We start from the raw sequence: 25,537 nt of genomic DNA, 5'->3' as shown, positions 1-25,537 counted from the left end.
CAGGAATTCATGCAGGCCTGTGTCAGTGGTGAGTGTCGGCAAGATGATGAGTGGCATCCAGCTGAGATGAGCTTAACACAGGCTTTTGCCAGGCTAGTGCAATGCAGGGATTTCTTCCCAGATCACCTGCTAAAACCATCTTTTATGAAACATGTGTCCTGCTTGGCCCCAGAAACTCTGCTGTGGAAGCACAAAGGTATTTCTAACACTGAAGCATTCTGCAGGTCTTCCCAGCGCTATAGGATAGCTGAAGTCAAAATTTCTAAGCAGGTGTGGTTAATCTTCAGGACCTAATGCAGTGGTGGCCAAACTTGGCCCTCCAGCTGTTTTGGGACTACAATTCCCAACATCCCTGGCCAGTAGTCCTGTTAGCTAGGGATGATGGGAGTTGTAGTCCAAAAACAGCAGGAGGTCCAAGTTTGGCCACCACTGTCACAGGCCTGTTTCCAGCCTCTCTGGGATACAGACCATTTCCTTCCCCACTAGAAGATGCTTGATCCAGATGTTCATCATGGTGCTGGTATGCCAATGATCAGGATAGAGGTAATTCCCTCACCCTTCTCACCAGGGTGATGATGACACTGCAGTGGGCAGAGAGGTCATTCCATGGCACCATACCAGACTTTCCTGCCACACTATCTTGCCTAAGATAGGGAATGTTGCTTGGTGGTGGAAACTTGGTGGTAAAGAAGCATAGATGGAGTTTCTGGAGTCCTGTGGTGGAATCTAGGAATTCTTTCCAGGGATCAGGGAATGTAAAATTTGATATGCCCTGTTGTAGGAAACCCCATCTATTCCCCAGTAGCACCCCTCCTTAGGATATTAGGTTTTCATTTAAAAAAAACAAAAGACAGACAGTGCCACAGGACTCAAGGGATATTTGATACTGTAATCCACTAAATTCGCTAGTTTGTAACCAATGCCAGAGCATGGGCCAGCTGTCCATTAATAAATTCAGGCTCAAAAACAGAAACCTTCTTAGAGGACTGATCTTCTTGAAGAGATGCTCTAGAACAGCTATAGGAGGGAGGAGCCTCTTTGCTCTTACTACGGAATGGAAATGGAGGCTTGGGGTGGGTTTGAAGCAGTTGCTGTTTCCACTTCCACCCAATTTCAGAGATATTCTGTAAGGCAAACAAACAAAAACATTTGATTCAGCTAAAGCTCTGTGTGAATATTCCCTACTCTTGTTAAAAGAGAAGGGGTTAGACTACACACCGGGTCAGCTCCAGATTTAAGGGAGCCCTAGGCAAAGGGCCATCTGATGGGCCCCCTCCTCCACCACTTCTCCTGGGGGTGGGGAAACAGTGCTGTGAGTAGCACAGAGCTTCTGGTTCCTGATGCCACTCTAGAGCACTGAGTGGAATTAAAATGGCCACAAGACCATGCTGACCAGAGTACCAGAACAAATATTAACTAGGGGCCCAGGAGAGGCATTCATGATGAGTCCCATCAGGGAAAAAGGTGGGGTATAAATATAGAAAACAATGAAGAAGAAATGGAGGCCCTGACAGCTGTCCAATGATGTCAAGTGCTGATACTGGCCCTATCTATACACATATATAGCTAGTGTGTGTGTGTGTGTGTGTGAGAGAGAGAGAGAGAGAGAGAGAGAGAGTATTCCTTCTTTTAAAAAATAGGATAGTCCTTTAGATTCCCCCCCCCCCTTTTATGACAGTTTTAATGCAGGCGTTTGTTTATATATTGTAAATCACTTTGAGCAATAAATTTAATAAATAATAAACATTGTTCTATTGATTCTGTGCCACCGCCACTGCTACAATGGCTGCAGGCTTTAAAAGAGGCATTTTACAGTGATATGTGGAGTGTTAAATTTTAGAGACTAAGGTCTTCCTCTCACTTCTAGTTGTCCCAAGATTTCTAGGCATAGGTCTGAGAGGTTTTCCTTTAGTCCTGCTGCATTCCCCAGGAAAACCCATGGTTTACTGCTAAATTGGAACAAACATCAATAGGGTTTCCTGCAGATTGACATTTGTTCCAATTCAGTTTCCCTGGCTTTGTTTGAGTGAAGCCACTTGCTGAGGCCTGAAGTGTAGGAACAGGGTTGCCTCCTCTAAAGCAGCAGTTCAGAAACAGAAAGGAGTTTACAAGGGTTTCGTGTGCATGCTCAAAATGACTTAGTACAGATTAGATACCCTTAACTTTATTTAACTACCAACGTAGCAGTCTCCTTGCATGCTGTGGGGGTGGGGGTGAAGACTGCAATTCTAATTTTTGTGATTGTATTTGAATTAGAGTAGAGGCTCTCACATTCTACTCTAGTTGCCCCAATATCACTGGTGGTCTGCAGAACAGATGATAGTATATCTGCGCTAGGCCCTGCACTGGATTTGTATGTTTGTTTTCTTATTGGTGATGGGAATGGAGGCTGTTTTGACCCAGGCCAGATTATCAAACAGGCTAACAAGACCCTGGTCAAAGGCCCATTACTTTCATAATACGGTACTGGTGCTGTCTACTAATTTCCTCCTAAAGTGAAGCAGTTAAAGGGGCCCTTCTCAGCAGTCTAGCCTAGAGCCTGTGATTTTCCTAATACAACGCTGGTTTTGATGATGATGCCAGCCCAGAAGAAGGAAAATAGTGATTAAAGCAGGAGTTACACCTGTGCTTTGATTTGCAGAAACAAAAAAAAAGTGTTTTAAGTGGTTTGCCGCTGAGCCCCCCAGCAATTTCCAGTGTCTGTAGAAGAAGAGTTATTAGAACTGCCGAACTAGGGGATTGCATTTACTCCATATTAATTAAAGAGCATACGCTCCAAGTGTCTCTGTTTTCTAGGGACAGTCCTGGAATTACAAAAGCCCTCCCAGCTTCTGATTTGAGCCCGGAATGTCCCTATTTCCCTCACAAGTGCCATTGCTGCCAAGCTTGCGGAGGAGGGTGAGCCAGTGCTTGTTCTGAGTAGCAGTGGTGGCAGCAGCGGCAACAGCTGCAATGGGGCATCCTGTTGCCTCTCCATGGCCTCTCCATGGCTGCCACTGCCCAGCCCTGCATTATGCTCCAGCTCTGAGGGGCAGGCAGAGGATAGAGCAGCCTGGGGTAGGAAGAAAGGGGGAGAGGAGAGGAGTACAAGGAGTCTTGATTTTTTTTTAAAAAAAAAGCTTTGTTCATCCATGTCTAATCTTGCCCGTTTCTAAAATTGATTTATTGGTGTGTGTGTCTGTATTTTATAAATCTACCAAATATCAAAATATAATACAATTGGTATTAAGGGGTTTTCTCAGGACGGTGGAGAATGTGTTTACTGTGTCCTGTTGGTGTAGTGTTGGTGGAAATGGTCTGTGGGGGGGGGGGGCACAAAAAATAGGAGGTCAAGGAGGCCAGTTGTGAGGGAGTGAGAAACGTCCCCACTTGTATCTGAGGAATGTTGGAGGGTATGAAAGAGGAGCAAACAGGTATGCCACACTGGGCCTGGAAACAGATCTCAGTGCCAGAAAAACTGTACATGTAAAGTAGACTGAGAGGAGGAGGCTGCCTCAGAGCATGTGCAGAGTGAAGTGAGCAGCCACAACCAACTCTCAAAGACACCTGAGATTAGGAACCAGGGCTTACAGTTGTGGATATGAATGACAGACAAGCTTTGGTTCCAGCAGCTCTGCTTGTAGAAAATAAGTGCTGTCTGACCATGTCTTACTCCTGACCTCTGAATGAACTACAGCACCAAAAACTCAGACAAACCCCAGCAGCTGCACATTTTCTCTACTGACTCTTTCGTAGCCAATCATTTAATGATCTATCCATCCAATGCAAGTATCAGCCAGGAGTGTGCAAAATACTGTTTCTTTGTTCTGACTTTAAGAGGATTTGGACTTCATTATCATTGGACTTTATTGTTTTGGGGTTTAAAAAATAATAATGAGGGGAGGGGCAGAAGGAATGATCACAGAGTTGGAGACATTTTCTAGTGCAACAGAAAATATATTTGGTGCCCCTGATCTTTCCCTTATTTGCAGGGAAGCAAGCATCCATTCTTCTGGATCCCTTAAGTGTTTTGACTGCAAGATGGGAGGTGCCACAATTAAACTGTGATTATGTGACTCACCATAATTATATCTTGCTGAAAGATAATTTATTGAAGCATGAATCATTCTGCCCCATGAAAAACCCACTTGCTCAAGCGTCATCACTAGAAACACCAGCCCTAGTGGCTTTGTGGTGTTCCAGGAGAGGCCAGTGCATGAAGCAAAGCGCTTGATGTCCTTTTAAACACTGGAGGAATTTTGCATTCTTCTCATAACTTTATAAAGAGGTGAGATTAAATAAAATGCCATTGCTGGAAAGTCCTTTCTGGTGCCTCAAGATCTCTGCAGCTGACCCAACAGCAGTGACCAAACACCTGGCCTTTATACTCAGTAATTCCAGCACTTTTTTTCTGGGGGTACTCAGGACTACACAGTATTGACACAGTACTGAGCACTGGTTAAAAATGTGGCAATTACTGTAACAAGTTCATAGTGAGTATTCACACCTTTTTTTTCTAGAAGAAAAGCATTGGGTGTTTCCAATATTTATAAGCCACTTTTCACCATAGATTATCACAAAGCTGGTCATACAAGACTCAATAAAACAATCCGCTCAACTGAAGTAATGTATTATGTAAAACAAACAAAAGCCACAGGTAAAAAACTTAAGTTCCATAAATGTGTGGGTTCCATGTTGGAGGGGAGTGGGAATAAGCCACACTGAACATAATAGGACTTCTGAGGAGTGTGTGCAAGCCCCCATAAGTGTGGTGGCAGAGGAGGTGGCCACAGCAGTAGCCAGTTCTGCCATCAGAGGCAGCTGCCTCATTTCATCTCATGTGCCTCAGGAGCTTTAAAGGTAACATCTAAAGAATGCTATTGAGACCTTAGTGGCAGTGGAAGACAGGAGTGCCTGGCGTGCTCTGGTCCATGGGGTCACGAAGAGTCAGACACGACTAAACGACTAAACAAACAAAACATTTAGACCTCTGCCATTTGTTCCTCCTCCCATTGCAACAGAGTTGAAGCTACCACCATGTATACTGAGGGCAGCAATTCATTGGGTTTGCATTTCTTTGCTTCACTGGCATTTTAGTTGTCTCAGTCACTAATGTACAGTTTATTCCAGGGGTAGGCAACCTAAGGCCTGGGGGCCGGATCTGGCCCAATCGCCTTCTCAATCCAGCCTGTGGACGGTCTGGGAATCAGCATGTTGCCCCCCACAAGGTCTGAGGGAGGGTGGACTGGCCCACAGCTGAAAAAGGTTGCTGACCCCTGGTTTATTCTCTTCAAACAAATCTGGGCAAATTGCAAAAAGCATTTGTGCTTTTTAAAAGAAACACATGAGTTTCACCATGCTTGGAACACATACAAAATCCAATGCTTTTGTCACCTTGAGAAGGTGCGTCCATCTGGGAAAGCTGATTTAAATTGCACCATGCAAAGTTTCTTTACATGCAATGTGCACATAAGTCTCTTCTAGGTCACTGCAAACCACAAAGGAGGAGAGAAAGCACTCTGAGGAAATGTTTCAGTGGAAGGTGAAGAGTGGGGACTAGAAACTCATATCAGTTCTAAAGGAGAACCTTCTCTAACAAATCCATGCCAGGATTTCCACCATGCTGGCAAGACAGAGGTGCAACAATAAGAACTCTGATCAGCTAGAGGCAGCCAATAAACTTGTTCCCTATCTATCCCCTCACATGACATTGGAGCTTACTATATTAATTGTAAGCTCTCCACTGCCTGCGGGGACATCACATTCTCTGGTCTGTTTTATGGCTAGACTGACACTTGGCAAGTCACATGAGTTGGCAAAGTCACATGACTATTATGAGCTCATAAATAATATTCAGCAAGCTGCAGCAACAGACAGGGAATGAAGTTTTCGCAGACAGGAGAGGCAGGCTGTAAATTTCAGGCAGAGGCTAAGAAATATCTTCTCTTTGTTCCTTTCTTTTTGCCTAGGCTGGATGTAGCAGAACCAGGCAACTCCCTCAATGGGGAAAAAAATTAAGAAACCGCACACAGGCTCTTTCTACAACACACACATGCCACTTGTCCACTGTAGCTGATGCCCTGTTTCAGATATTTTCAGTATTCATGCATGTAGACAACCACGCTACCCCTTAAGTAAAATTGCTTATTTATATCATGCTGCAACAGACACAAAGTGGTAAAAATCTGTGTTAGAATGAGGAGTAGAATACCAGTCTCTACAGCAGGTGTGGAGAATCTTTGATGAAGGTCAGTATAAAATAAATAAATAAATGACATTCTTTATGTGTAGCCTTTTCAACTTACATGAGGAAGAGCAAGTATTTTCAGAAACTTGGGGGAGGGGGGACAATCCCTATATACCCTCCCCCTGAAACATTCCATACATATACAATGTCAATGATACAGTCAAATATTAAGCAGGTCTGTATGGTAGTTTTGAGCTGATTATCCCAGTTAACTGTCTTGTACTCTGCATCTTAACAAGCTGTCCTAGAATGAGCTATGGGTAGCTGGTGGCAAGGGGACAAAATGGACCTTTGCAGTGTACTGTATTGAATAAACATGTAGCATATGATTTCATAATTGCCTTCGGTCTTTGTATTCCTTAGTGCCCGAAGATGCTTCACTGGTTTCTTCATAATAGTTCCGTAGTGTGTCCCACCATGCTGCTAGAATTGAGCTAGAAGTTCTTTTCCAATAATACTGTGCTAAATAGCTGCAGTCATAAAAAACCCTCCAATATTAGTAGATCTTTGTGGTCATCTATAAACAGATGCCTCCTAGTATAGTGTTGAGACTAATATTGGTACTTATAGAGCTAATTCTAACTGGAGTAGTATTAGGGTTGAAGTAGCAGCCACTCCCCTGCTTTCCAGGGGCTTCCTGGAAATTTGTTTGCTTGAGGGGAAGGCAGAAGAGGAGAAGACCAGGTGAATGAGTAACAGATTCTGGAAAGGTTGCTAGTGACTTCAGGCAACTCAGTTGTTTTACTGTTTTGTCTTTAATGAAGCCATTAAGGCGTGTTAGTGTTTGAAACCGTAAGCTTTGTTAAATGCTAGAAACGCAGGAAGAATGTGCAGTAAGTATGGATAAAATAACGTAATAAGATAATGTAAACACTAAATGGTAGTAGTGATGGATGCCAATGGAAAATTCAGGGGCCCAAGCGATGATTATGAGATTAGGAGGCATGAGTGCTACATGTACTCATGTTCCACTGATAAGGTGAGAGGGCATTTGTGGGAAGGGGGGGAGGAAGGCAGCAGGTGGCAGGGAGGGCTGAGGGCTCCTTCATGGAAGACTTCTTGATTAATGCAGGAGCCATCTTTGAACTGGTGCCTTTACCACATTACTAGGACGCTTTGGCCAAAGCCCCTGAAAAGTGAGAACCATTCCATTGCAGACACTGTATCCCCCCTCCACCTTCTTTCAGGCAAAGCTTGGGTTGCTCTGTAGATAAACCTTTCCTCAAATGCACAGGTCCTGCCAGTCATAACTCACCAGTTGTTAATCATCTTTAACATCCTCGGCTATAATTCTGACACCTCCTGCTTGGGTTACTTCAGCTTGATTCATGCTCAGAGGAGCTGTCACTTTCAGATGAGCCATGGATTCCTCTCTTTCAGCTTCATATAACTCTTCCAAACAAGGAGCTTGAGCTGTGAGTGGCCAGCTAGACTCATGCCTGCAAGCTTGAAGGTATCAAGAGAGACAGGTCCCCAGACGAATCATTTAATACAGTGGTACCTCAGGTTAAGTACTTAATTCATTCCAGAGGTCTGTACTTAACCTGAAACTGTTCTTAACCTGAAGCACCACTTTAGCTAATCCTGCTGCTGCCGCGCCACCAGAGCATGATTTCTGTTCTCATCCTGAAGCAAAGTTCTTAACCTGAAGCACTATTTCTGGGTTAGCGGAGTCTGTAACCTGAAGCGTATGTAACCCGAGGTACCACTGTAATGGTTAAGAAGTATAAACATGGATCGGGGGGGGGGGGCTTCAGAAGGAGAGCAAGAGTAAAGGCTGTTTACTTTCTGCAAATCTGAATGCAAAGAAATTGACTCCTCAGAAAGAAGAAAGGGTTTTCATGCCATACAGTGGTACCTCGGGTTACAGACTCTTCAGGTAATAATAATAATAATAATAATAATAATAATAATAACAACAACAACAACAACAACAACAACAACAACAACATTTATTTATATCCCGCCCTCCCCAGCCGAAGCCGGGCTCAGGGCGGCTAACAACAATAAAACAGTACAAAAGTACAGCACAAACAACTCTCTAAAATCATTCATTATAAAATTAATTAAATTCAAGCCACTGGCCACCATTGGGCCAGAGCTCCACGAAGATTGCCAAGGGAGGGAGTCAGGCTGTGCCCTGGCCAAAGGCCTGGCGGAACAGCTCTGTCTTGCAGGCCCTGTGAAAAGATGTCAAGTCCCGCAGTCTCTTGTGACAGAGTGTTCCACCAGGTCAGAGCCACAGTCGAAAAAGCCCTGGCTCTAGTTGAGGCCAGCCTAACTTCTTTGTGGCCTGGGACCTTCAAGATGTTTTTATTTGAAGACCGTAAGTTTCTCTGTGGGGCATACCAGGAGAGGCGGTCCTATAGGTACGAGGGTCCTAGGCCGTATAGGGCTTTAAAGGTTAAAACCAGCACCTTAAACCTGATCCTGTACTCCACCGGGAGCCAGTGCAGCTGGTATAGCACCGGGTGAATGTGATCTCGCAGCGAAGACCCCGTAAGGAGTCTCGCTGCAGCATTCTGCACCCGCTGGAGTTTCTGGGTCAGTCTCAAGGGCAGCCCCACGTAGAGCGAGTTACAATAATCCAGTCTGGAGGTGACCGTCACATGGATCACAGTGGCTAGGTCAGGGCGAGAGAGGTAAGGAGCCAACTGCTTAGCTTGGCGGAGATGGGAAAATGCCACCTTTGTTATAGCTGCAATCTGCACCTCCATGGAAAGGGAGGTGCCGAAGATTACACCCAAACTCTTAATGGACGGTGCTGGCACTAATTGTGCCCCCGCAAGAGATGGGAGTTGCCCCCCCCCAATCCCATATCATCCCGTCCCAGCCATAGGACCTCTGTCTTCGAAGGATTTAGCTTCAACCGGCTCCCACGTAACCATCCAGACACAGCTTCCAGACATCTGGTCAGTGTGTCTGGGGCCGAGTCAGGATGGCCATCCATCAACAGATAGAGTTGGGTGTCATCGGCATACTGATGGCAACCCAGCCCAAAACTCCAGACAAGCTGGGCAAGGGGGCGCATAAAGATGTTGAAAAGCATCGGGGAGAGTATCGCACCCTGAGGTACTCCACACACCAAGGAGTGGCGCGATGACAATTCCCCCCCAAGCGCCACCCTCTGTCCCCGACCAGAGAGAAACGAGCGCAGCCATTGAAGGACTGTGCCCTGGATCCCCACGTCGGCAAGGCGGTGGTCCAGAAGTTCGTGATCGACCATGTTGAAAGCTGCTGACAGATCTAGAAGAATCAGCAGTCCCGACCCACCTCGATCCAGCTGTCTACGAAGATCATCTTGTAGGGCAACCAGAGCCGTCTCGGTCCCATGACCAGCGTGGAAGCCGGACTGGAATGGATCCAGAGCCTATGTTTCATCCAGAAACCCACCAAGCTGTTCAGCAACCGCTCTCTCAATCACCTTACCCAGGAACGGAAGATTCAAAAGTGGGCGGTAATTGGATAGATCTAAGGGATCTAATGATGTTTTCTTTAAGAGCGGGCGCACCACTGCCTCCTTCAGTTCCCCTGGGAATGTCCCCGTGCCAAGGGACAAATTAATGATATCCCCCAGGAGGGCCCGCACCTCGTCTGGACATGCTCTAATCAGAGGACAGGTGTTGGGCTTTCCAGCTCGGAGGAGTCTGTCCACATTGGCTGGGGATATCCGGTCGAAGTGGTCCAATACTGGACCCGAGGACAGTCGAGGGGCCTCCAGTTCCTTTATTGTATCCAAATTGGCAGGGAGGTCATGGCGGAGCAACAAGACCTTCTCCGCAAAAAAGCTCGCAAATGCCTCACAGCTGTGTGTCAAATTCTTATTTAATTTTGGCTGTCCCTCAAGGGACGTTAAAGACATGATTATACTAAATAATTGCGCCGGGCGAGAGCTAGCGGATGCAATGGAGGCCGAGAAGTAAGACTTCTTAGCAGCCTTCACCGCCATCTCATAGGTTTTCATAAAAGCCCTATAAGATGAAATCGCCCTTATGCGATTTCAGGTTGCGCGCCACTCCGAACCTTCTAGGTTTCAGCACACACACATGTGCAGAAACACTAAATCGCTCTTTGCACATGCACAGAAGCGCTGAGTCATGACCTGTGCGTGCACAGACGTGGCGCTGCGGGTTGCGAACACTGCAGGTTGTGAACGTGCCTCCTGCACAGATCACGTTCGCAACCCAAGGTTCCACTGTATGTTGCACTTTTATTTGGCATTCCCAGTTATGAACTTCTGCCTATACAGCTTTTTATTCCTCCTTGTTTTTTCTTGCCAGATGGTGCTAAATTTCGCAAGCAGGAGCACCCAGGGTGGTGAGGTCGTGCTGTGGCACAGTGTCTCCTTGTCTCCTTCTACTTATCAGGACAGTGCAGGTGTGGAGCAGAGTAGCGACAACATTAGGGCTATGTGGGCGCACTGAGTACCAGACTCGCTTTGCCAAAGTGCCAATGCAACCCTCTACATTAACTATAAACTCTCAGCTGCCTGCAGGGACATCACTTTCTCTGTTTGTTTTATGGCTAGATTGACATTTGGCAAGTCACACGAGTTGGCAAAGTCACATGACTATTATGAGCTCATAAATAATATTCAGCAAGCTGCAGCAACAGAATGAAGTTTTCGTAGACAGGAGAGGCAAGCTGTAAATTTCAGGCAGAAGCTAAGAAATATCTTCTGTTTGATCCCTTCTTTTTGCCTAGGCTGGATGTAGCAGAACCAGGTAGTTCCCTTGATGGGAAAGGTTATTAAACCAGACACAGGCTGTTTCAACAACACACATGCATATGCCGCTTGTCATTTGTAACTTGTGGGAGGATGTGCAGCCAAGATCACAAATGTGTGATTGCTAGACAGTTACAGAGACAATGGCACAATGGTTTCAGAACCTATATAGTTGGGACTCTATGATGTCATACCCCTAAACCTGGTCATGGGGGGAAAGACAAATGGTTAATCGCTACCTCTTACTTCCTGTCACTCACCCTCTTTTTCCTACCTGTGATGGGGGGAAACGTATCTTCACTCTCCTCCAGAGAGCAATCTCTTTATTGAAGTGGAATATGGGCATTTGTAACATTTAATTATTATCGCCTACCTGGTTTGCATTACTGTATGTGTTGAGCCCTGGCAAAACTTTGATGTGACTAAACCTTGTATTTTTCTTGTTTACTGAACAGTTTGGGAGTGATTACTTTGTTAATAGGGAAACATAAAACAGGGAGAAGATCACCAAAGTTTGCCTAAAGCATCATTGGATATCATAATTGTTCTAGAAGGTTATGCAACCTTGTCCGAATAGCTTCTAGAGATAAAACGCACATAGATGGTGATTTTAACCCTGCTGAAATAGAGATTTGCATTCTCACACAAGTGAGAAAAAGGAAGGCTAATTACTAAATAAAATATCCTCTCCTACTTATCTAAATCCATCTAACAAAGGTTATGGTGCCCAAAAGGGACAATTGCCTGTTATTTTCTTGTGGACGTTGGTGAATTTTTCTCAAGAGAGTTTCTCCCGCCAGGGACATATTTTTCTTGACTACTTCCTGGAAACATCATGGCTGACTTCTTATTCTTAGAACCACTTATGTTTTGAGTTCTTGGCCACTATATGACACTTTGGTTCAATTGTTATAGAAAAACTCCTGATTCCTTTGGCAGAACAGTGAAATAAATGGCAAGAGGCAATCTATTTTGGAATTACTTTATTTTTGAGGCAAATTTACAAATTTTGTTTTGCTTTTTGGTTATAAGTGTTGCAATATTTCAGAATTTTTTAATTTTTCCTGAATTTTAATTTTTTTGAGGAATTTCCCCCAATTTTGTGAAAATGGTTAGCTAATTACATGCAGTGGAGCAGAAGATGGAGGGCAAAGTTTGATAAGCTTGGAATTATGGACTGCATTAAGAAAGATAAACCCAGTGAAGGTGAAGCTGCACAGTTGTGCGTAGAACAAACCAAGGAAGTTGTATCTAATATTGTGAATAATCTGACAGATGCCGAGATGATTCACACCAAGGAAGGGCAAACAACTACTCAAGTGCTCAATAGTTTGGAAAAGTCGGTTAAATGCAAGAGTAAACATTCATATCTCACCATCATAAGAGATTAATTTTATTTGAAATTGAATCTAATAAAGATTGCAATGATCATGTGTCAGAATTTCTAACTATTATTGAAAAGTTAGAAGTGTCAGAGTACACAATGAATTAGGATCAGAAAGTCTGTTATTTCCTGGGGTCCCTATGATGTAAGTTTGAACTGTTTATTACATGCATGGATGACCATACAAACATACTCCTTGATTATGTGATTGGACATTTAAGACTGGAATGTGTAGAGAGACAAGAGCAATCTACAGTCAAGAGTTCAAGACATAATGATGAGGCAGGCTATGCGTCCCAATCAAAAGTGGGAGCCAAGGCTCAACATAGAAAAGTTATTTGCTTTAATTGCAACAAGGAGAAACATGCGGCAAAGTTTCGTAGAGCCCCCAAAACACAGACATCTTCTGAGAACAAACAACCAAACTAGAAAAAACAGCAAAGAGAGCATTTTTTTTTTTGGCAACAGATGAATCTTACTGCAGCCAGTAGTGCTGAGAAATCAAACACATGGTTGTTTGATTCAGATTGTTTGTTTCAAGTGAGTTTTGATAAAGATTTATTTGGTGGCATTAGTAATATTGAGCCCTCTGTAAATGACAACATTCAAATTGCATATGGCAAAACCATGAGAATATGTGGTGATGGTTCAGGAACCTTAAAGGGCAAAGTAAGCAATGAACTGAGAGAGAACCATGTAAAGGATGTTTTGTATGTTCCACAACTGATCTACAATATGCTTAGCATGTTCATTTTGGACAGAAGAGTTTTAGGCATACAGTTTAGGAATGGAAAGTGTCAAGTGATCCAAGAGGGGGAAATGTATGTAGAAGCAAATGATGTATATGAGACTAATCTTTCAGAACCCCAGAGTGCATGTGTGGCCCAATTCTGCCAGATGGATGACACAGACACAGAAGGCTTGGCCATGGAGACCTCAAAACCATTATGGATCTACAACACAAGGAACTTGCAAGAGGAGTAAATGTAACTCAAGAAGCATCAATCACAGAAATGTGTGTGAACTGAAATACCAAGAAAAGTGTTAAACTTTTTCCCTGCACAGAGCAGGGAAGCATCAGAGTACTTGATGTTGTTCACACTGATATACCATCCACTGAATATTCCCTCACTAGGGAAAAATAATTACATTCTATTTTTTTTTTACATGATTTCTCAAGATATCTTCTTTAAGAGAGAAGTGAAATCTTGCCATTGTGAGTAGTAAGTTCCAGAAGAGACCCAAAATTCTCATGAGTGGCAATGATGGTGTACTCAATGGTAAGAACCCTTACACCCCACAACAGAACTCAGTTGCAAAGAGGATGTTTAGCTCTCTAATGCAAATGACAAGATGCATGCTAAGTGATGCAAATCTTCCCAAACACATGTAGGGAGACACAGTACACACTGCACTGTACCTCCAAAACAGACTGCCTACACACACACCTTTTGAACTTTGGCATGGGAGAACACCAAATTTGTCTCACATACAAGTATTTGGCAGCATTGCCTATGCCTATGTGCCCAAAGAGAAGAGGCACAAACTGGATTCCAGAGTAGAACCAGGAGTTACGGTAGGATATGCTTCTAGAGGCAAAGGATACAGAATTTTAGACCCAAAGATGGGAGCGGTCAGACCAAGACAGGCAGTTCATTTTTATGAACAATGAGAAGTTGCTAAGAGTGGAACTGCAATAGATCTTTCTGAGCAGAGGAAAAATCACTCGGGCTCTTCCGAGAACAGATATATGCCAATCCAGATCTGTTTCCTACCGTCACAGCATGATAGTATCCAAACCTATCTTCAGTGAATACATCCTTCCATGGTTTTGGAGAGGAGGTGGGTTTGCATCCTGCTCTCCTTATCTATCTTCTAGCATTTTACTCTTCTGGTGCAAAGTTCATGGAAACTGGGTCTCTCCAGATATGCTGGCTGAAGGCTTCCAAATGACAGCTTGAAACAATGATAGCCAATGAAATATAAGCCACATTTTATCCATTTAGACAAAAGCCACTGAAGTAAAGTCCATGGGCATGATGGGAGAGTTTAACAGAAATAACTCCATTCAGCAGTGGAAAACAAACCTTTGGAAGTTTGAATGCCTTGGCATTGGCAATCTGTGGGGAGAGCTGTATCATGTATCGCTCCAAGCTCCACTGTGACATCCTTTCTCTCTCAACACCTGGGGCCTGGTGACCCACTTACAAAGTTCATGCTACCTGCTGGTGGGTCATGACCTACCACTTGGGAATTCCCTGCATGACTGCCTTATAACAATGAAACAGTCTTCGTCCCCTGTTGGCCTGTCACTTCTAATAGCTCCCAGGTGCACCAGCCAGCACTCTTCCAAAGCAGATGGGCTGTGCAGTTAAAAGCCAATTTTTGCAAGGTACCTAGCGCCATTGAGGGTAGGGTTTTAACAGAATCCAGCTGTAACCCTCCAGGGTGAAACACACCTGCACAGTGTATCATTACACATGGCCACATGGTACATTTGCAATGGCCGTCACCATGAGAAAACTAACTTGGCCCCCAGTTCATATGGTTATTGTTGTTTGTGTGCAGAAGGACTGAAACCTGGCTCAAGAGACGCAGGGAGAAATCCAGAAGCAAGGTGCATTTAATTCAGCAGTATAGATGCAAAACTTGGAGGTGGAAAGTGTGTTTGGGTTTATTACATTGCAGCATTCATTTCCTGTGAGAAATAATTAGATTTGCACTTTGCTGGCCTCTCCAATGAACTGTAAAGGGTCCTGAGTCTCTTTATTTGCCATGGGCTAATTGGGGATTTTGCAGCTTTTAGGTCTGTCACCCACTGAAATAAATCTTAGCCCATTAATCACATTGGTTATGACTGATTCATTGGTTCATCAGATTTGTATAACTTTGCATGTACCTTCTAAAGCAATTGTTTTGAAGGCCTGGGGTGGGGAGCATGTTCCCTTAATTTATTTCCACTGGTGCATGCATATGTTGCAAGTTTCAGATGGCATCTTGTTTAGGGCGGCATGTGTCTTGCTTTACAGAGGACAGCCCTCTGTTTGAAAGTGCCCTCTGTTTGAAAGGTTGTCTGGTCCAAATCTGGTTTAAAGAAACCTGAGAAGCAGGGGACAGGAGTGGCTGCTGAACTTGCCTATCAACTGTTAGCCCCTGGCCAGCAGACTGAGCAGGCAGGCAAACAGTTCACTCGCTCACAATTTCTCCCTGTCTCTGGTGAATTTCTATTCCAATTATAGTAATTATTTCTGAATTTGCATTTATGCATGCAGATTAGCACGTGCATTTTTTATGCAAATGTCCATCACCTTTTGCCATTCCTCTAGTTAAATGAAAGAGTTTCAATCCGGTAACCTGACCTACTGATCAAAGTGATTCAGCTAGGTAAATTTCCGACCTGTCTTAATTGTCTTATAAGGAACCGTGAATATTATGAAGCACACAATTAGCATTTCTCTTCTCCCTCACTCCCCTGCCGTTCCTTCTACATTCCTTCTACATTCTTGATAAGTTACAGCAGAAAAGCAAACAAAACAGTTTGCCAAATACTCTGAGCACGTGCAATTTCATATTTTAAACTCACTGAGATCACAGTGCATCAGGACTACAGGAATGAAATTTGCTTCTGTTTCCCTGATGCTTATACACATTTACTACATTTTTTGTAGAAACGTGTGGTATATTTTAAAAGTAAAAGTAAAATAAAATGACCATCAATAACCATATACATGCTCAGCTAGCTTTCCTGACTAACCCTAACCCCCCCCCCAAAAAAAAGGATTCTGCTGTGACCAGTTTAATCTCTGGTGGGCCTAGATATGTTCATGCTTGCTCAGGTTTTGATGTGAGGCCTGTTTGGTGTTGCACCTCTTGCCTGCCACTTTCTTTGGGGTGGGGGTAGGGGTAGGCTGTGGGACTCTGGACTTTGGTCCTAACTGCCATTCTGATTGATCCACCAGACTCTCTCTTGTCCCCAAGCATGTGCTTGAAGGTTTAAGTAAACAGAAGAAACTTCATAGCACAATTGCAGCTGTTTCCGCTCTATGCCCAGAAAGTACACCTTCCACCCTTGTTATAAATTATGTAGCTAAGAGCATCAGAATTCTGTTAGTAGATGAGACCAAAGCTTCATCTTGACTCATGCTCTCTCTCCATTGGTGGACATTGGCCCTGCTAGATTGTGGACTTAATCATCTTGTGGGAAGGGGTGCTCCCAGTCCCTTTCCTCCTTCCTGGGAACTGGTTAACAGCTGCCAAACAAACCAGGATAAGGTTCATAAAACAACTTTGAACCTAGACTTTATACTCTGGCTTATTTTGGAAGTCATTAACCATAGCTTTGTTCCTGCTTCATATGTAATGGGAACCTATGGTTAATGGAAGCTGCCTGGGTTTATACACACACACACACACACACACATGAAGGAAGGAAAGTGGCTGTGTGCAGGTGTGCAAAGCTAGTGCCTGTCTTGACTCATGAAAGCACTTTTTGATAATCTGAACATGGCCAATCAGCTCCACATTCCCCATCTACTATAGATCATTTGCATGTCTCCCTCATGCATGTCTCCATCATGAGCAAAATATTCTGGGTTTGAGGTTCTCAATTGTATGAGAACAAGAGTCCAGGGGGTGCAGCATTCAAGCCTTGTTCTTCTACCTAAACTGTGAATGCAACATCCTCTTTTAGCTTCTAAAAGGCAGTCATATCTTCCATTCCTAGCAAGCAAATCCTAGCAATTGATAAATCATGCACAATGCAACCTATGTTTATGTATGCTGGGTGGGGGGAGGGATCACATGGTTATTTCAGGGCATGTCTGATGCAACTCTGAACCATTACAAACCACTTCCACAGCATACCTCACAAAGGTAAAATTGCAATCAGAATAAAAACCCCTCACTTTCCATCTCCCAGTATTTGGGCTGGGAAGCAAGGTCATGTAAAGATGTGAAAAGAAGAACCACCTTATAGCATGTATGTTTGGTTTCCATGAAAAAACTGTTTGCTGCTAGAATTCCAAGCATCCTATTTGATATACACCTTGCTTGGGAGCTTGAGTGTCTTGCTTTTCCTCTTCCTCAACCAATCCCCTCTTCTTCACAGGCCCTCTAAGGAAGGCATTGGTAATGAAGAAATGAAAAATAAGGAAGCCTGCGCTGAAATACCTTCTAAGCAATCAAAGCACAGAGTGTAGGGAGGAAGCAGAGAGAGCACTGTAGAAAGCAATGACAACTGTCTGCGAACATTGCATGCTGGAACAGAGTATGGAAAAACATGCCCAGCCTAGCAGGTTGTGAGCCCCCAAGCTTAGGGAAGGTCAGGACTGCTTAATTAAAGGAGAGAAGGAGCTCTCTCTTCAGTGAGAAAGCAAAAAGCACTTAGAGGCAATTGAGGATGCATGGCAACCTCTGACACAAGTCTTAATGTTACCTCTGTTTGTAGACCTGATTAAGGCATCACCCATGGCTACTGTGTAGGTGTCAAAAGTCCATATTATGCATAACAGGGCATGCCAGGGTGATGGGGTGTGGATTAAACTTATTCTAGAGGGGTATAACTTACAAAGTCTAGGGAGGCTCATCTGAAAAGCACCCAAGGACTTTCATGTGGATCTCAAGGGAGGTAGATCTCACTCTAATGGGTTTTTCTGAGTTTCCATAGAAATTCTGTAGAAACTTCTCAACTGCTCTGCCCAGGGAGGTGCCCTCCCCCAAAAAAATACTCTTTTCAAAATTCATCAACAACTCTGCTCTCAAGGATTTAATGCAAGACAGATGGTGAATGTAATTTTTCAGATTAAGGCAAAGATTTAAATCAGGGAATGTGGGATATTTCTTTCTTTTGCTAGAGGGCTGCATTCCTTGGGGTAAGTTATATGAGGCCATGTGTCAATAGTGGGCAGGGCTCCCCATTTCATTTATTTCAGACATTTATATACAGCTTAAATATTCACATTTCTAAGTGGGGTGCATGAAAACAACACACAGAAAACAGAACTATAACACAATAAAACTTTATTATGATATCAAATACTACCTTACAATTCTCTCTTTCTAACACTCTCTTCCCTGCTCCAATCCCCCCCCCCTTGCTACTTGCATGAAATTAGCCCAAATGCTCTATGCTACCCTCTGGGTGTAGATTCCCACCTCTCATTGAAATTATGACAGAAGATCTTGGAGTGTCCCTGAATGCAAAGTTCAGAGATCTCCTTCGATGCCTCATTGGCTGGAATTGGCACTGTTCTCCAAGTGTGAATTCTTGAGAATTAAAAAAAGGGGGGAGGATTCAACTAATGAGCCCCTTCAGCAGATGTCCTGCACAAGTGCTTACACTTGTGCAACTGGACATTTTCCCCTTGCCTTCCCCGCCACACCCTCTCATGCTCCCTAAATTGGTTCTGGGTGTGTCAGGAGGGAAAAGCACATGGGGCAGGAGGGGGGGGGGTATTCTGTCCGACAAGCCAAAATGCTGCCCTGAACAGAACAATAATTTTAGAGCCCTTGGCCAAGGTGTTTGCAGGGGCTACCTATACAAACCATTTTTTCATAGTGTTTGTTTCTTTTGGGTTTGTTTCTATACCCCTGTGGGTAGATGCAACTTCATTAAAACAAAACAAAAAACTGTTGTTCCCCAGGGCTTAGAACAAGGGTGCACATTGACAGCACAATAGATTTAGTGTGCATTTGGGAAGGCTTGGCCATGTTGTTTATAACTCTGGGGTGCTCAAAGTTTGTGGCAGAGAAATATTACTAAAGCGAAATGCCCACAGAAAGTGCTTACTCAACAGGTTTTAAGCAAAATTGAAACACAGTCCCGAGAGAGGTACTGTGGCCAGGTACAGTTGCATGGGCTTTGGACAACCCACAAATCAAAAGACCTAATTCAATGGCTCGTGACAAAGAGAATGACAGGGGAGTGTTGGGGAAATTCCCTGCAATAGGTTAGGAACTCAAATCCTCAGAAATGAATCAGCACTGCCACCATTCAAAGCTGGAAAAGAGCATGCACTGCAGTCTTGTACTAACCTGCCCAAAGTAGATGTATGAGCTAGCAATCAGGGGAGGCATAAGAAGATCAAGCTTAAGAACTACAAAGACATTTGCACATGCTTTGAGCTTTGTTTCAGGGCAACTTTCTAATTTGACGGCAAGAAGAAATACATTCCTTCCCCATGCTGGTATCCTCAGGTCCAAACCAGATAAAACATCAAATGTGTCTGCATTTCACTTGCCTGCTTTTTCCTTTAAAAGCAACATCCACCAAGGTCCCAATCAGGGTTAGTACAGCAACACTGGTATTTAAAACACACACACACACACACACACACACACACACACAACTATTTCAATTTATTACTTCCACATAGTTTGTTTCTGCCTCGCCCACTTCTTCAGTATTTATTTTTTTAAAAAAAAAGCAACAAAAGAAAAGAAAACCCCAAAGATCAGGGTGAGAGATTCAAAAATGGTTCAGCAACTATACAAAGCAACACTTGTGGGGAGGAAGGGAATCACAAAGCTAATTTGGCAACAAGTTTGGCACTGGATGACTTGGCAAGAGAACACGTGCAGGTTCTTATTCCGCTTTTTGATAGGTACTGTGCAGATCACATTGCCCATTGTCAGAGCTAAAATCAACTTTCCATCCTTCACTTCTTGGACTAACGAGGTCTCCTTCCCATCCCATTTCTGCACATGAATGAGTTTCCCTCCATCTATTGTCACAAGGGACTTGACAGGTCTGTCATCTGCGGTTGTCTCATCAAATTATTCTTCTATGGTAAATTTGATCTCTGTGCTCTGCATCTTGAGGGTGACCTTGTTGATGTCAACCTCAATAATGGTGGTGGGTTTGGTCAGGTTTACCATCTGCCTTGTGGCAAAGCCCACGCTGATAGCTTTCATGTAATTGTTGAAATTTCAGCAGCCGGTCAGGTTCTGGATGCTTGCAAAAGCCTCAGCCTTGGTGAGCCTTGCCAGGAATGTTTATACAGCGAGGAGAGAGGCTTTCACACAGCGTGCATCTGTACCCACCTCTCCTACTTCCAAACACACCCTAAATCCATTTTGGGGTTTCCCCAACCCTCCAGAGCAGATTTGGGGAGGGTGTGCAGAGGGGGCGAAGAAGGGGGGAAAGTCCCATTGTGCAAGCATAAATCCTCTCACACTGATGGGATGTTTACTTATACTGCACTGGATGCAAGCCACACATTTTTTGTGAGATGCAAGAACTCCAGGGAAGCCCTTCCCCAACCTTGTATCTTTTGAACTTAACAAAAGAAGCGCAATTGGTAGATTCCCCACCATTTCATATCCAAATGGAGGTTTAATTATTGAAAGCAAACATTTATATATAATTCACAAGAATTTTTTTGGTCTTTAGAAAAGATTTCAGGAAGCAATTTCTGCGTCAATGTGGGGCACATTGTTGTTTTTTAAGGACACGTGGATGTTTTGAGAGAGGGAAGGGTACATTTCCATTTTGAAAGTAATTATATCGATAGTTTTGAAAATCCATTCCAAAACAATAAAGCTAACCCATCCTTGGCAGGAACGATATGGAACCACCACATCTGCAAAAATTATGACTTTCTCTTTCAGCCTTTACTGCAAGCCACCACAGCATGAAATGTGTTTTTTTTTTCCCTGTCTTAAAACTGTGTTTCTTTGTAGCATGGTTTCAATTCAAACTGTGATTTTATAGTTCCTATCTCAGCAGCGTTGCTGTAAAACTATCATCATGTGAGTGCAAACTGGTTGATGAAATTTTACCACAGACAAAAATATCCTAGATACAACAGTATCCATTGCAAGTTAACGGGTTAAAAATAGAATTTATGGGAATAACTGTGTAGTGGCCATGAATGGTCACATTGCAAGATGGGCTTCAAGGTCAGTGAAATGATGTTTGATGTGCCGGCTATGTTCCATTACCTGCTGTAAAGTTTGGAATATATATATCTCCAGGGCTTGGGTGTCCCAGTGTGGTTCTAATCTGCAACCAATCTAATCTGCTTTTGCATCTTTTCTATCAAATCATCACAAACACATCTAACTCGATTTTGCGCTTTGCAAATCATTGGCATATGTGGCATTGCAAGCTAAACCTTAGTGTATGTTAACTGTGGGTTTCTTCAAGCCCAGCAAAAATGCTCTCCTTGCCCTGTAGCTCAGTTGGGTTGTAATTCAGTATGGGAGGGCTCCATAAACACTGGCAGGAACAGGCTGCTTTTGCCCTCGGTTTAAATGGTCTGAGCTGAAATGAGGAACGGTTTTCATAAACAATATTGTCCATGTCAAATGGTGTGCCCCTTTGATGAATTTGGGGGAATCGCCATGGAAAGGGATCAAAGTTTGTTTACTCAGAAAGTGTAAGAATAGACTCTGTTTTCCTCTGTGATGTCATCACATTCTTCATTGGCTAGGATCACTTCAGATCAGTTTGTTCTCGGGGATATCAGCAACTAAACAAGTCTGAATTATTGCCTGGGGTCATGTAAGAGAAAGAAGCTGTAACTGACAGGGCAGCGGGGAGTAGTACTACATCAACAATAGCAGAGAATGCAATCCTTGCCAACCTGTTGCAAAAGTGAAATTCCATCCCACAAGTGAAATCCCTTATATTTATTACAAGAGTTTGATATTTGAATGTGCAAGCCAATAAAAATTTGGATGATTTTAACATTCTGTACAGAAGCTGCTGCCTAATGTCACATTTATTTCATGATGTTGGAAAGAACCACAAGGTAGACACAATGTTTGTACAGCATTTCCGACAGCATTCGACCTTACCACTTCATACACATCTTAGAAGAGTCCTACAAATATTATTTCCTTTCATCCCGTCACCCGTACATTGTGTTGCACTGAACTTCCTAAGGAAACCCGTTTTGAATTTTGCTGGTCCAGAATTAGGAAACTGATTTCCTCTGGAATTTTAAAATCCACCAGATTGTGCAAATATATTACTGCATTTTTGTGAAATAGGGATACCACACAGCAAGACACTACTCATTTCAGCTGAGCCAATGTGAATCCCAGAACAAGGAATGGAGTGTCTTGTAGAACTCCTGTGGATTAAAATTCACAGACTGCACCTATTTAGGAATCGAAAGCACACAAGAAGAATCCTGCTATGACCAAAGGACTATCCAATCCAGCATTCAGTTTCTGACAGTGGCCAATCAGATGCATCTAGGAAGCTCACAAAGAAGACATGGGTGCAATAGCCCGCTCCCACTGTTGCTCTCTAGTAAATGGTATTCAGAGGCATGTTGTTGTTTAGTCGTTTAGTCGTGTCCAACTCTTCGTGATCCCATGGACCAGAGCACGCCAGGCACTTCTGTCTTCCACTGCCTCCCGCAGTTTGGTCAAACTCATGATGGTAGCTTCGAGAACACTATCCAGCCATCTCGCCCTCTGTCGTCCCCTTCTCCTTGTGCCCTCCATCTTTCCCAACATCAGGGTCTTTTCCAGGGAGTTTTCTCTTCTCATGAGGTGGCCAAAGTATTGGAGCCTCAGCTTCACGATCTGTCCTTCTAGTGAGCACTCAGGGCTGATTTCCTTAAGAATGGAGAGGTTTGTTCTTCTTGCAGTCCATGGGACTCTCAAGAGTCTCCTCCAGCACCATAATTCAAAAGCATCAATTCTTCGGCGATCAGCCTTCTTTATGGTCCAGCTTTCACTTCCATACATCACTACTGGGAAAACCATAGCTTTTACTATACGGACCTTTGTTGGCAAGGTGATGTCTCAATTCAGAGGCATACGAACTGGGCTTACAAATCCATTTTTGGAAGCAGTTCTGCTTAGTGCTAAGAGTAGCTTGGCCATCTGAGATGTTACGGCTTGCTACTGTTAAACCAATAACTGGATAGCTCAGTTGGTAGAACATGTGAGTCTTAATATTGGGGTCGTGACTTAAAGCGAAAGATTGTTGCATTTCAGGGGGTTAAACTAGATGACCCTCATGGTCCCTTCCAACTCTACAATTCTATTAAATCAGGAGAAGGGGGAGGCAGCATACAAGGCCACAACTTGTTCCCAACTGTCTGTTTTCCCAAACCAAGGTTTGGAGTGATATCCACTGTCATCATTGCTGTTTGGAAGCAATTAAAATGTCCTGATTTCTTACAGGATGTATTGGCAGTGAAATTTTACAAAGAACTTTGGTGTGGTCAGCTTTTGGAGTGACTCTGTAGTGTAGCCAGTAATGCGTCTCCAAAAGGGATGACAGAAAGGACACAAATCTGCATAAAATGTGCATGTGGTAACATATATGAATAGATGCACATTTAAATATAATTACTGTGATTTAAATAGAAATACAATGCATCTCACCACAAAGGGGAGGATGCCTGTTCCATCTGCCAGCCAGGTGTTACTAACTCTTGATGGACAATTTCAAGGCTCCTGCTCTTTCTTTTTATGATTTATTATCGTTAGATCAGACTTGGACTGGGCATTCCTCAAACAGAGAACACCTTCTCATAGAGGACTATCCTCTGCACAGTAGAACGCATGAGCACCTTAAGCTCTATGCACATGTATCGTTCCAATGATCTTTTCCATCTCTTTATGGGGCATGTTCAAGTCAGCAAACAATGTAACAACATTTAAACTATACAGCATGCATAGTGGACAAGATGCCTCTCCCCCACCACTCCATTCCAGTTCTAAGCCCCATAAATTAGGCTCCAGGATTGTTGATGCAACTCTGGGGGGCAGTGCCTGTCTGTTTATTGTGTCCATGACTTTGGCTTTGGAAAGGCAATGTCACCGACTGATCTCTCAGTGCCAAAACCCAACTAGGAAAAATGCCCCAGATGCTTGGGCTTACAGCATTACTACTATTCTAAAGCTCTTTTGCGTGTTTCATAACTCAGTGAGGACATCATGTCCCCTTTCCTTTCTCCTTCTCACAATTATAAAGTCATTATTGGTGCACAGAGGAGCTTATTCAGCCTCACTACACTTATATATTATCTCCACAGTCAATGACACGCACACGCTCTCTCTGCCTCTCTCTCACACAACAAATGCTGGGGCTTAGCCTTATAATCATTGTGGGGTAAGGTCATTGCACTGGAGTTTATTCTGAGCTGACAGCAGGGGAACCGCCTGCAGTGAGGAGCACAACACGGTAGGAAGCCCCTTGGGTTAATATTGTTCCCTAGTTAAGCTGGCGTTAAGCCCCTGACACTTAGCTGTGAGAAGGGGAATAGCAGGGGACCGCAAATGGATGGGAGTGATGACATAGAAATGGACCCATCCAAAATTTGGAAGCAATCCGGATGTATTAGGAACGCAAGAAAGTTGATTTAAAAAATTATCATGCTGAGAATGTCCACTAATTCTCGGGTGTTATTCAGCAGATGGGACCAGAGCTGGTCAAATCATACAGAAGCTTACACAGCAGTCACGGAATGCAAGAAATGAAGAATGAGAAGCCTGCCCCCCGCCCTGCACTTCCCCGCCACCAGGTCTCTGTTGGGGCAGGATTTGCTCCTGAGATGGTAATCTCTCCTGCTTCACATATCAATTGTTGGTATTATTCCCAGCAGAAAAGAAGATAGAAGCTTCTAAAACCTGAATACAGGGCTTTTTTTAAAATAAAAAAAAAGTTTTATCATGCTGCATTATTGCAGATGTAAAAATGGTACAAACCTCACATATGAAACAGAGAAGCCTGGATTTAAGGGCCTGTAAAGTTCAGTGTTGGGTGTACACCTAGGGATCTTCCATTTGGTCTTCCCTGAGCCATCAACCCAGCAAAGCAGGTGAGGGACTAGGGATGGCATGAGATTTTATTCATATTTTATTCAGTTCACATTCAAAGAAAAACCTACCCAATTCATCCTTTCCAGAAAACCCCCACAAAACCCCCACAAACTTGAAACTTGACCATCCTTTGAAATTCACACTTCTCTGAATTTTGCAAAGGTATTCTCTAGCCAAGTAATGTGTACAAACTACGCTAGGGTAAAATGTACATTCTGTTGACTTTTCATGAGCTTATTAAAAAGAGAGAGATGCAAACTGATGTGGGCATGTGTCAGAGCTGCCCAAGGTCCCAGCTCACAAAGGACCAACGCCAGTTCTTACTATATACAAAAGTCTTTATTAAGGTTCAGTTTCCATTTCAAAGCCGCGGCGTGCAGCTCTACGTCTCAATCCTAGACCGCTGAAGCGCCAT

Source organism: Podarcis cretensis, assembly GCF_951804945.1.
Source record: "Podarcis cretensis genome assembly, chromosome: 1".
In the NCBI taxonomy this organism is placed as follows: domain Eukaryota; kingdom Metazoa; phylum Chordata; class Lepidosauria; order Squamata; family Lacertidae; genus Podarcis; species Podarcis cretensis.
This window is presented reverse-complemented; position numbering follows the sequence as displayed.